This window comes from Chlorocebus sabaeus, chromosome 13 (genome assembly GCF_047675955.1).
Source record: "Chlorocebus sabaeus isolate Y175 chromosome 13, mChlSab1.0.hap1, whole genome shotgun sequence".
NCBI lineage: Eukaryota > Metazoa > Chordata > Mammalia > Primates > Cercopithecidae > Chlorocebus > Chlorocebus sabaeus.
Genome location: NC_132916.1, coordinates 47,510,747 through 47,521,528, shown reverse-complemented (window position 1 = coordinate 47,521,528; position 10,782 = coordinate 47,510,747). Strand labels below are relative to the sequence as shown.

Below are 10,782 nucleotides of genomic sequence, written 5' to 3'. Positions count from 1 at the left end.
TGGAATTGAGAGCACTGAATGAGAAATTGGTAGAGAACATTGCTTGACACATAGTAAGTAGACAATGTTAGCTATCATTTTTACCATACCTTTCTTCTTCAAAGCCCAAGTCAGTTTACTTGTACTTTTTAAAATATATATGGCATAGTCTGTACTTGTGGATAGTAGTTCATGGGCTTATTTTCTATTGTTTTCATATTTAGTCCAACGTCTTATAGACAAAATATGCCTGGAGACATCTGCATTGTGAATATCAACTCAGATGCCCTGTGATCTTTAAGCCTCAGTATACAAAACACATGAAGAAACTTGCATTTTTTTCTCTATTATTCCTTGTAACCTTTTCTTCCCATGATCTCTCTTGCAGAAATTAGAAAAGAAAAATCTGGGAAAACTTCTTCAGTTCTGAAAGATAAAGGTGAGAGAGTTAATTTAATATGATATTACAAATGTATTAGGAAATATATATTATTGAGAACACAGTACATTAGCCGCATCCGCTTTGCAAATATGTAAACCAGAACTGTAGAGGTCACACGCATATTTTTAAAAACTTGTATTTATTTATTTGTCCCTAAAATTATTTCTTCTCCCTATTACCCAGGAAGTGCTCTAATTACAGTTCCCAAAAAGAAAAGAAAGAAAAATTTAAAAAGGATTTTTTTAGTGAAAAAGGTAAAAAATATAGAAGGGAAGTAAAAAATATTAAGAAGCACTTGTCCCCAAATTCTCTGATTCTCTCCTTTCTAGTCCTAAAATATATATTTAGTGTATAATATATCCCAAGCGCTTGGTAAACACTGGAAATGATGATGACAGCAAAAATGGAAAAGCTACAAACAGGAAGTAAGATTTGGTCATTCGACCTCTGCATTCTGATATTTTCAAATGCTCTGAGGCATATTCTGCCTGCTTTAGTCTTGTCACACTCTGTATTTCTATGAAAAAGCATGAAATTCTTAATTAAAATTTGAAACTTCTATCTCCTGAGTGGACTAACTGCTTTCCTCTTTGCCTATGTAAATATTTAACCTGATCCTAAGAATAATGTCCACATAAAGCATCAAGCCTTCTCTACCTATTTCAGCCTTCAATGAGTCCCCTCTCTTCTGAATTAACACACTTGTAATATTTATAATGTATTCTATAGTATGTATATGTGTTATATATATGTACTATAATATATACTTTATTATATATATGTGTGTGTTATATATGTATATATAATAAATTAAAAATCATCTATTTAAACATTAAGATCTGATATTATTCACCTTAATTTTTTGTGTGGACTTATCAGTGCTATATTCAATAAGTATTATGCATCTAATATGCAGTAATTAATTCAGATACTCACTAGACACTAAGTTTGCAAGAAAAGCATAGACTATACTCTCTGAGAAGTTATATTATTAATAACATAATTAAAATTATAACAATTATGTTATTATTAATTAGGAGGGATCCTAATTAATTGGACCATGAATTAATTAGGAGGTATCCAGGATGCTATAAGAGGGTGTAATAGGAGATTCTGATCAATTTTATGTGACCAGGAAGTTTTTTCCTGAAGAAATAAAATGAAATGTAAATGAGGAGATGAAGAGTTAGCCTTGTAAAAGTGTGGGAATTGTTTGGAGGAAGTCCAAAAGTGGTGCATCTACTCTTTGCCAGGCACCTTGATACCTAATTAACATATTTGTTTCAGCAAAATGTACTGGCTACCTCAATTTTTATGAACAGGGAATGTGAGTTCTAGCAATATAAGTTACTCAGTGTCACACGGTGGGTAATAGGGAAAGGTAAGAGTCAAAGTCATCTCTGCCCCACTTTAAATTCTATTTTTTCTTTTTAACACAGCCACTACTTGCACCTTAGAATAGGGGTCTTATATTTGTATTCATAAAAGCACTTTTGCTTTGAGTGTAGATCTTATAAAAACACACAAAAAATCTATTTGGCATGGATGCATTGGACATAAACTACGAAAAATAGTCTTAGTTCTTTTGCTATTGGGGTAACTACACTTAATTCTCACAGATGGGCTTAATCTATTTTTCTTTAGTGATTACCTGTATTTTGGGACAGTTCCCTTCCCAGCCTCCACGCTCATGTAATAGGAAAATCAATAAAAACAGCGTCCTTGATTACGTGAAAACCAAAAGTGTCATGAAAACATGCTACCAGGAAAAGATATACATATATAATTTGCAAGTAACATTTGTAAAATCTAAATATTTTCTTCTTCCATTGTCATGTGGAAGATATTTGGGGGGCATTAATGTCTTTATTTTAGTCTGCATTTATATCACAGGAATATTTGAACCACATGTTATTGTTCACCATGAAAGCAGCTCAAAAGAAAAGTTGGGGGCTTAACTCCAACGCTTCACTTTGGGCAATGATAATTATCAAAACTTTTAACTATTACTTAAAATCTTCACATGTGCCAAAGTTTAAACTAGTTGGAAGAATAATTGTTAAAATCTGTCCTGGAAAACATTACCTGGAGGAAATAAATCCACACTGACCACTTCATTAAGTAGGCTCTTGTAACTTCTAATATTGTTGCAATTGTGTATTTTATATCATCCTAAATCAATAATCATATGCTGCAAAACTTATATAATTTTCTAGTGATTTCAAATTTTAGAGAACATAGTAGATAATTTTACAATTGAAATTCCTTACTGAAAATTTTTTGTTCAATGTAAAATTATCTACTACTTTCTCTAAAATTTTCAATCACTAGAAAATTATGTATATGAAGGTTTATAGCATATGATTATTGATTTAGGATGATATAAAATATATCTACTTTTTAATTCAAACTGCATTAATGTCCCCAAAATGCCTTTATTATATATAAGTTGAATACTGTTTTAGAAGAATTTTATTTTTTTCTGAATATAATTTATCATTACTAAGAATCAAAGACAAAATTTTAATATTTCCTATAAGATTTTAGGGACTTTAAAGCCTCTACCGTGTTATTGTTTTTGGAGAGTCTCTTTGAAGCCTGCTGCTAAGCTGTGGCAGAATCAGAATGCAGAAATTTCACTTGCTAAAAACTCACTTATTTTGTTAGAGTTGTATTTTGTCAGCTACTTCTATTAAACCACTAAGAGATTGTCCACATTTGCCTGTTACTCATACATTCCACTTGCATGTGTACATCCAAATTCATTTTAAAATGATACTTCAAGTTTAAAACCAGCTTTATTACAAGGAAATCATTTGGAGCCACATTGATCAGAGTTGTGACAACCATGAGTCAATTAGATATTCAGAGATACATTATTAGGCTTTTGTCTTTATGTAAGGAAATATTGAGAGTTCTAGGGATGACTGTTTCAAAGGAAAAAAAAAAAAAAAAACAGGAGAATGATATGTCTTGCTACTTTTGTTGTTGGTTCAGTTATTGACTTTCTCGGACCAGTGGACTCACTTAAGCCTTTTCAATTCACCTACAGGGGCATAGTCTTGCATATGAGGTCTTGACCATCCAAAACACAGAAAATCCTGTTAGTGACCAATGATATTGGTTATCCTCCTTGTGGCATTCAACCTTATCCCAGAAAACTTGTTTCTAACTCCTGGCCTGACATATCTGAGTATGGTAGATTCACCTACAGACTGAGAAACAGCAAACTGAATCCAAACAAGCAAAACAGTAGTTAAGTAATTTCTCCTCCTCTGAGAACACGATGATAGCATCTTTAGGTTTCTCTGTTGTTGGAGTAATGCAATTGGGCCTCAGAATTATTGACTAGTTTTGTGTCCCACGTCTGTGTATGTTTGGATATAATGGGAGAGGAATCTCGACAGAAGTGATCTTCTTTAACTATGCCCAGGACTATGAAACTTATGATCCCCCAACTTCAATTTGTCCTCAACATGTTTTTTGTAGACATTTCCACCCAAAAATTCCAAGCTAGAATTAAGGTTGGGGTAAGTTGTCTGAGGACTTTGAAACTGCTCCCCAACCATGCTGTACGTCATCATGGATACTCACCCAATTCCTCCTTACTGCCTTCGTCTCTAGGGGCAGTATAAGGCAGTGGCAAATCTGAAACAATTTTCCTATTCCTTAGGGAATTGTTTTTCCATCACAATCTTCTTACCTCAATAATTTTGAGGGAGTTCCACTTTATATCCTAGCACCATTAAACACTTTATAGGCCCTGATCACCAAGGACCATAAATCATCCTATAGGCTCTTGGACACACACGAAGAAACTACCATATTTTTAAAAATGTTTTCCAATATTCTGCTTTTGACAAACAAGATAGATAAGTGGCTTAAGAGTTGACCCAAACCACTGATGTATCTCTCCTTCCTAATGAAGAAGTACAGGGTTTCCATGTAATACTCTTCATTTTTTGTTGGATTTAATATCCTACTCACTTCCTTGAGTAGTTAGAGATTGCTCAGAGAAGTCTGTGGACTTCCTAAATTGGGACAAAAGCCCCTGAGGACAAAACAGATGCTGAGAATAAATGATCTGTAGGAAAGTCAGTGCAAGTGATGACTCAGCCTAGGAACAGAAGGCATCTTGCCAGTAGCAAACTTGGAAATAGAAATCACTTTTATTTTCTGAGATCATTCTCCAAAGCTTAAGGTAATGGGTTTACAATCTTTGAATGTCCTATAAAAGTGTGTCTGTTATTCCACCCTTTCCTTCTCTCTCCACCAAAATCAATGTAGTTCTGTGGGCTGTCGCTCTAGGTCCTGTATTTTATAACTACTAAACCCTCACACAAACATACACACTCACCCATTTAGATCAACATGCTGAATCTTGAATTCTGAGACTCAAAGCATTGCACTCTCCCGCCCCACTGGGAGTCTGTTTCCACCACCACTTCTCATTTCACAACACATTAATCCTTTTGGCTTAGCCAGGAAGTACAAGAGCAGCAAATTACCCCCATCAGCTTGAAAAACAGTTAATGAAGCTTCCCAGTGTGTTTGTTCAATTCATGGCTCTTGATTTCATCTTCATATGCTGAAGTATATGAAAAAAATAGCCCTATTTATACATAGCACCATAAATAGCAACATGAACATTTATTTGCCATCAAATACATTTTTTAAAAAGTTCTACTTGCTTATGGATATCTAAAGCTACAGCTTACCCGACAAGAAAATTTTGCTGTGAAAGATACAGTTCTTTTAATAAAACCTCAAAATCAATTCTTAATACATCCAAAACTATCTGGACACAGTTAATTCTAAGTGATTACTACAGTGACATCTCCATTTACAAGCACCACCATCATAGTCTCTGTATTTTCACCCAAATCATATGGTGGGAATAGAAAAAGGAACTGAAAGGATAGATCTCTTTCTTTCCCTTATAATTGTATTAAAACTCATTTTCGTCCATAAAATGTATATTGAGCGTTAATGTTGCAGAAGAAGAATAAAATGTGTTTCTGTTTTATCTTTTATTAGACTGTTAATTATAATGATATTCAAGGCATTGCTCATATATATGTCTGGAGCCCATGATATGGTCTGAATCACACTGAAGATATGTTTGGAAGGTGGTAGAATAAGTAAAGTTTTATTTGCATTACTTCAACCAAGGCCTTCATTTTGAAGACTTTAAAAGTTTATAGATAAAATTGTCTGCTAGGTAAAATTGTCTCTCAAATTTTGTTTTAGTCTCATTCTTGAAGTTTAACTTGAATCTGAAGACTAAAACACCACTACATACATGATATGTGCAGGATTTTCTATTTGGTTGTTTATTTTTTTGACAAAATGTGAGCTAAAAGAAATAAACTGGTTCTGTGCTGATTAAACAGTTTTGGAAGACTTCTGGATGCTGAAGTCATGTGATTTTTTAAAAATTACAGATAAATAAGGTCCTATCCATCCAAATACTCATTCTCTTAAATAAACAAGTAGATTATAACTTGTTGAACAACATGTTTGTGCTAAGGAAAAACGATCAGTTTATGGCTTATTGTATTCTATACTGATGTTTGTTTGTTTCTATATGAGTAAAATCATTTTTAAAGTGCATTATAAAATTTCTACGTACTTTCAGCTTACTGATATTTTCAGCTTACTGACTTCATTATATAGGTATCTGAAAATCTTTTTGTCTTGGCTTCAAATAAATGTTCGATGTTTCTTTTCAGAACCTATTAAAGGGAAAGAAGAGAAAGTTCCAGCTTCCCTAAAGGAAAAAGGTAATATTATACAAAGAAATGCAAAGCCACATTGATCTGCCTTTTGCATATTATTTGCAACAAAGTAATAAATCATTTCATCTTCAGGCTCTCAAAACCATAGCTTTAATTTGCCTTCATATGTTTTTAAGCAAAAGAAAAATATTTATATTCCATCATTAAATTCTAAATTGTTCTATGAAACAAAAAAGAAAGTGTAGCTGCGTCAGAAATACTGCAAAAATTTTAAAAAGTCTCATGCTATTCTGACTCCATGGGTCTGTAGTGGAATAGAGGAATCTACATTGTATAAATATCCAAAGGGGAATCTTAGGAATAGCCATGGAAACCAAAGATTTAAGATAAAATGAAATAGTAAAAAATTCTCAGTAAAATCTTTTGATTCTGTAAGTTCATGGTATAATAGAATCCTAAACATATCATATAGCTAGGAGCAACTTAGAAACTGTAGTCCAATCCTCTTGTCTTACAGACTAATGAAACCTGAATAGTCAAGACCTTTTTCAAAGTTATAGTTTGTAGTGGAAACAGCATTAGAACTTCAATCTCCTAAATCAAGCACTGTGCTTTTTCTAATGTGCCATGGTGCATCTCTAGCCTTTCCGTTGTGATAGGCTTGAAGTAAGATGAATTCTGATATGCCATACATCAAATTATGTCCCCTAAAACACAAACAAACTTGCCAAATTCAATGTAAAACATTAAATTTCTAACTAATCCAAGTATATTCTGTGGGCATGGCATTGTGCTCAGAGTTGTCTAATATTTCTTGGTGTCAAAGTAAACATTAAAAATTTTCCATTGTGCCCATATTAATGAGTCACTGAAATTATAAAAACCATGTAATATACTTACTATTGTGAATGTTAGAAGAAGAGCCCGTTTCCCTGTAAAATATTGACCACACTTAGTAGAGGGGCTTAGCGGTAACATTTTCATCTTACTGAGATTATTTTATTGATAAGCGAAGGATTTCTGGTGAGTTTACATAGGCATGGATTGGGGTTGGAAGTGGTATGGAGATCAGCGGGAGAGGAAACCTGACAGATCAGTAAGAGGAATGAAAGATGCATGGAGAGCCCCTATTAGTGAGTGTAGCAATGTATAAAACTATAGCCTTAAGTCATACTTTCCTAATTTTTCAATTAATGTTAAAATAAACATAATTGTTGTTTAATGAAATGTAAGAACACATTATTTTTTAATTTTAAAAAAATTATGTACCTAATTTAAAAAATAATAATTAAGGCAACATGGCTTCATACCTATTAAGGCATTTATACCTTCTTTTAGAAATGTGTTATTATAACTAAAACTTTTTTTTTCATCAGCTTTTATGGTAGAGTTACTTTATTGCTATACACTATTGTGTTATTTTGGCATAAGATGTAAACTAGTATATTTTGCCTTGCAAGAGGATTCATATATGTTATGTTAAATGTCCAACAGGAAGATAAATAGTGCTATATTTTAGTATTCAAAGTTTAAATTAATTGAGAAAGGTAAGAAAAATATCCTGAACTTACTGAAACATTAATTCATCTTAAATAAATTATAGATTTCTTTAACATTATCTTACTGTTGGTTGACTTGGGTATTATATAGAAATGTAAGTTGAAATGGTTAAATATCATTAAGCAATTTAATCACACAATGATGCTATATTTCTTTTGCCAATATAAGGTGGAAATATTTTTAAAAGGTGCAGACAGGAATATTATTTATCTATCTATATTTTTATTTTAAAAGTTTAGTTTTTGTTTATTTTAGTCTCTGATATCTGGAAATATATTCTCGAGAATCTTCTTCTACTCTTCCAAATATCTTCTTTTCATAATCCCATACCAGGTGGTCAGATCTAGCACCAGCCGGTTCATGGTTAGAGATATTAGTGATGGGGACAGGGACAACGTATATCATGTTGAAGAAGATGCATTAGCTAAATCCTCAGTTTTACTTCATTGTACCATTTTCTTCCTAATGTTTAGTGAGGACTATGACTAGAAAATAGTTTGTACAAAAAGACAATTAAATGTAATCACCAGAATAATTATTTTAAATCTCATTTTATTATTATTATTATTATTTTAGAAATTGAGCCCTTAAATTACTGTCAGGATTTTAATTAGTCATTTTAATTTTTCCCATTTAGAGTGACAATGATCTCTCCCAGATAATTTTCTAGAATATTAATGATGCTTTAAAGTTTTATGCATTGAATTTCTTACTATTTTTTTTTTCCAAATGAACAGCCAAAATTCAGACCTGTGATGCTGAATGTGAATGACAACTCCTGGAGATTTTATCAGCAAAGTGTAATCATATCATGCAAAGTGACTTTAACTTTCACCTGTAGGAGGTGTTATCTCATTAGACTTTCTTTCATTAAAGGGGATCAGTACCATCTCACACATATTGGAACAGTCACATCTCAAATAAATCTTTAGTAACAGGAATTAACTTTAAAAGAAAGTTTTTTTGGATAAAGGTTTAACACTTCTTCTTTTAGCAATTAGAGAACTCCTTAAAAGGTTTCATTAAAGGAGCATCAGACATAATATGACAATATCATGCACAATTAAATGAGAAATTAATCTATTATGTGTTAATCTTATGATACTTTAATAGCCACAGCATATTCTTCTTTGAGTAAAGGTAGAACCATGTCCTAATTTATGCTCTTAAATCTGCTTATGCACTAAACTCTCCTATTGAATTAAAATAAAAATATTTTTCAGGACTCATGACCAGAGATTCTGATTCAGTAATCAGGTAGTGGAGACAAGGACTCTGGCCTTTTAACTCTCATTTTCCAGGAAAATGGAAGTGCATGTTCAAGATTTGAAGGCTCTTTTCATCTTCAGTCCTTAAAATGAAAGATAAAATATAGATGGGTAAATTTTAAAAGCTATAACCATATGCAATCAAGAGGGAAACATTTAATTGGTTGAAAAACAGAGTGAAAACAAGGTAGTAGCCTGGAAAGAAGCTGTAGGGGTGCTGGGCTCTGGATCTTTAAACAGAATTGCTGACCAGGATCACATAAGGCAATAATATTCATTGGAATAAGCAGGGATGTTACACAAGTCTCACTGCAATTAACCCGGTACTGAAGTGGAACCCCCATTCAAGAAAAGAAGGTGAAAAACAGTTGCTGTGAATAGTTCTCTGCTGCTACAGTTAATAGGAAAGTGCAGACTCAGGAAAGTGGAGAAAATAAACTCAGCCCCTCACCTAGGACCTGAAGCAAGTCATGTATTGGAAGAGAGACTTACTTGTTCAGGAATATCCCTACCAACACTATGAGGCAAGTTCTGGAGCCATCAAAGTATACTTGGGACTAGAGACCCAGTGAAAGATTGGGGACAAAGGAAGGAATTGCACAATTGCAATTCATAGAAAAAAAAGAAGCAAAAACAGCAACAACCACAATAATGCAGTACTCAGGCTGACATACAACCTGAAATTCCAAATCACATGAAAAAAATTAATAATAAGATAGGCTTTCAGGTGGATGTTGGTGTTGGTTGGGGGTGTGTGGTCTTTTGGAGGCGGCCTCTGCCATCTTCAGTACGTGGTTCCAAGTTCTGCCTATGCATTGGCATTGCAGCCAGCAATAAGGAGGAGAGAGTGTGAGGGCATGGGTGCCAGGTGGCATGCATCAGTCCCATCCCCTTGCCACCAGGGAAGATTTAGTTTTCTGATATATTTAACTGCAACGTATTCTGGGTGAGAGAAGGAATGAAGAACAAGTTGTGCTGGCTAGTCAGGGTTTTCTGCCATCATATGCCTTTCTATATGTTAGAAGATTATTGTAACAGTATGGAGAAAATATGGAAAATATGGAGTGATTTAGACTAGGTTGATGATATGGTTTATGGGAGAGATACGAGCATTTTGAAATGATTTTGACTAAACGAAACAACACAAAAATCAATGTGCATGAATATGTGTAATATGAATACATATATGCATTTCTATAACATTACAAATTATACATATGTACTTATGTTTAAATATTAAATATAAAACACACTAAAAATGTCATCCTGATTTCAACATTGTATCAGATATAGTACCAATGGAGAAAAGGTATAAGAATTGAAAAGGGATAATCAAAGTTGTGGTATTTGCAGAAAAGTCAACTTCATAAATATTCTAAGTTTACCCACAAAGTATTAGTATGAATAAGAGAAATTAGCAAAACTTCTGGATACAAGATCATCTTATGAAAATTAATGTTTAGCATTCCTAAACATAAGTGATGAATAATTAAAAAATTTATTAGTTCAGGGTACCCTATTCACAACGGAAACAAACTCTGTTACAAAGAATAAATGTATGTAAATATTGATGACATCTGGAAGTGATCATTTTCCTCTAAAGTATGTATAGATTCATATAAAAAATATCAGCAGTATTTTTAGAGTGGAAAAAAAGTTTTCTTAGATGTCTTTAAATTTGAAAGGACAAAAATAAGAAAATACTTTTTTGAAAAATGATAAAGTGTAATTGCCTGACCAAATATAGTTATTTTTTATAGAATTGATTTAATTAAAATGATATAGAAATAGTACG

General features: G+C 32.7%; 1 protein-coding gene across 1 annotated transcript in view; it reads left to right on the top strand.

The window, feature by feature from the left end:
- Positions 1–398: 398 nt before the first annotated feature.
- Positions 399–10,782, top strand: part of LOC140713160 (triadin-like) — a 67,897-nt gene continuing 57,513 nt past the window's right edge. Inside the window, exons 1-2 of the mRNA XM_073022441.1 lie at positions 399–418; positions 6,154–6,204. The gene's annotated coding sequence lies outside the window, so the exon portion shown is untranslated. The remainder of the gene's footprint in view (positions 419–6,153; positions 6,205–10,782) is intronic.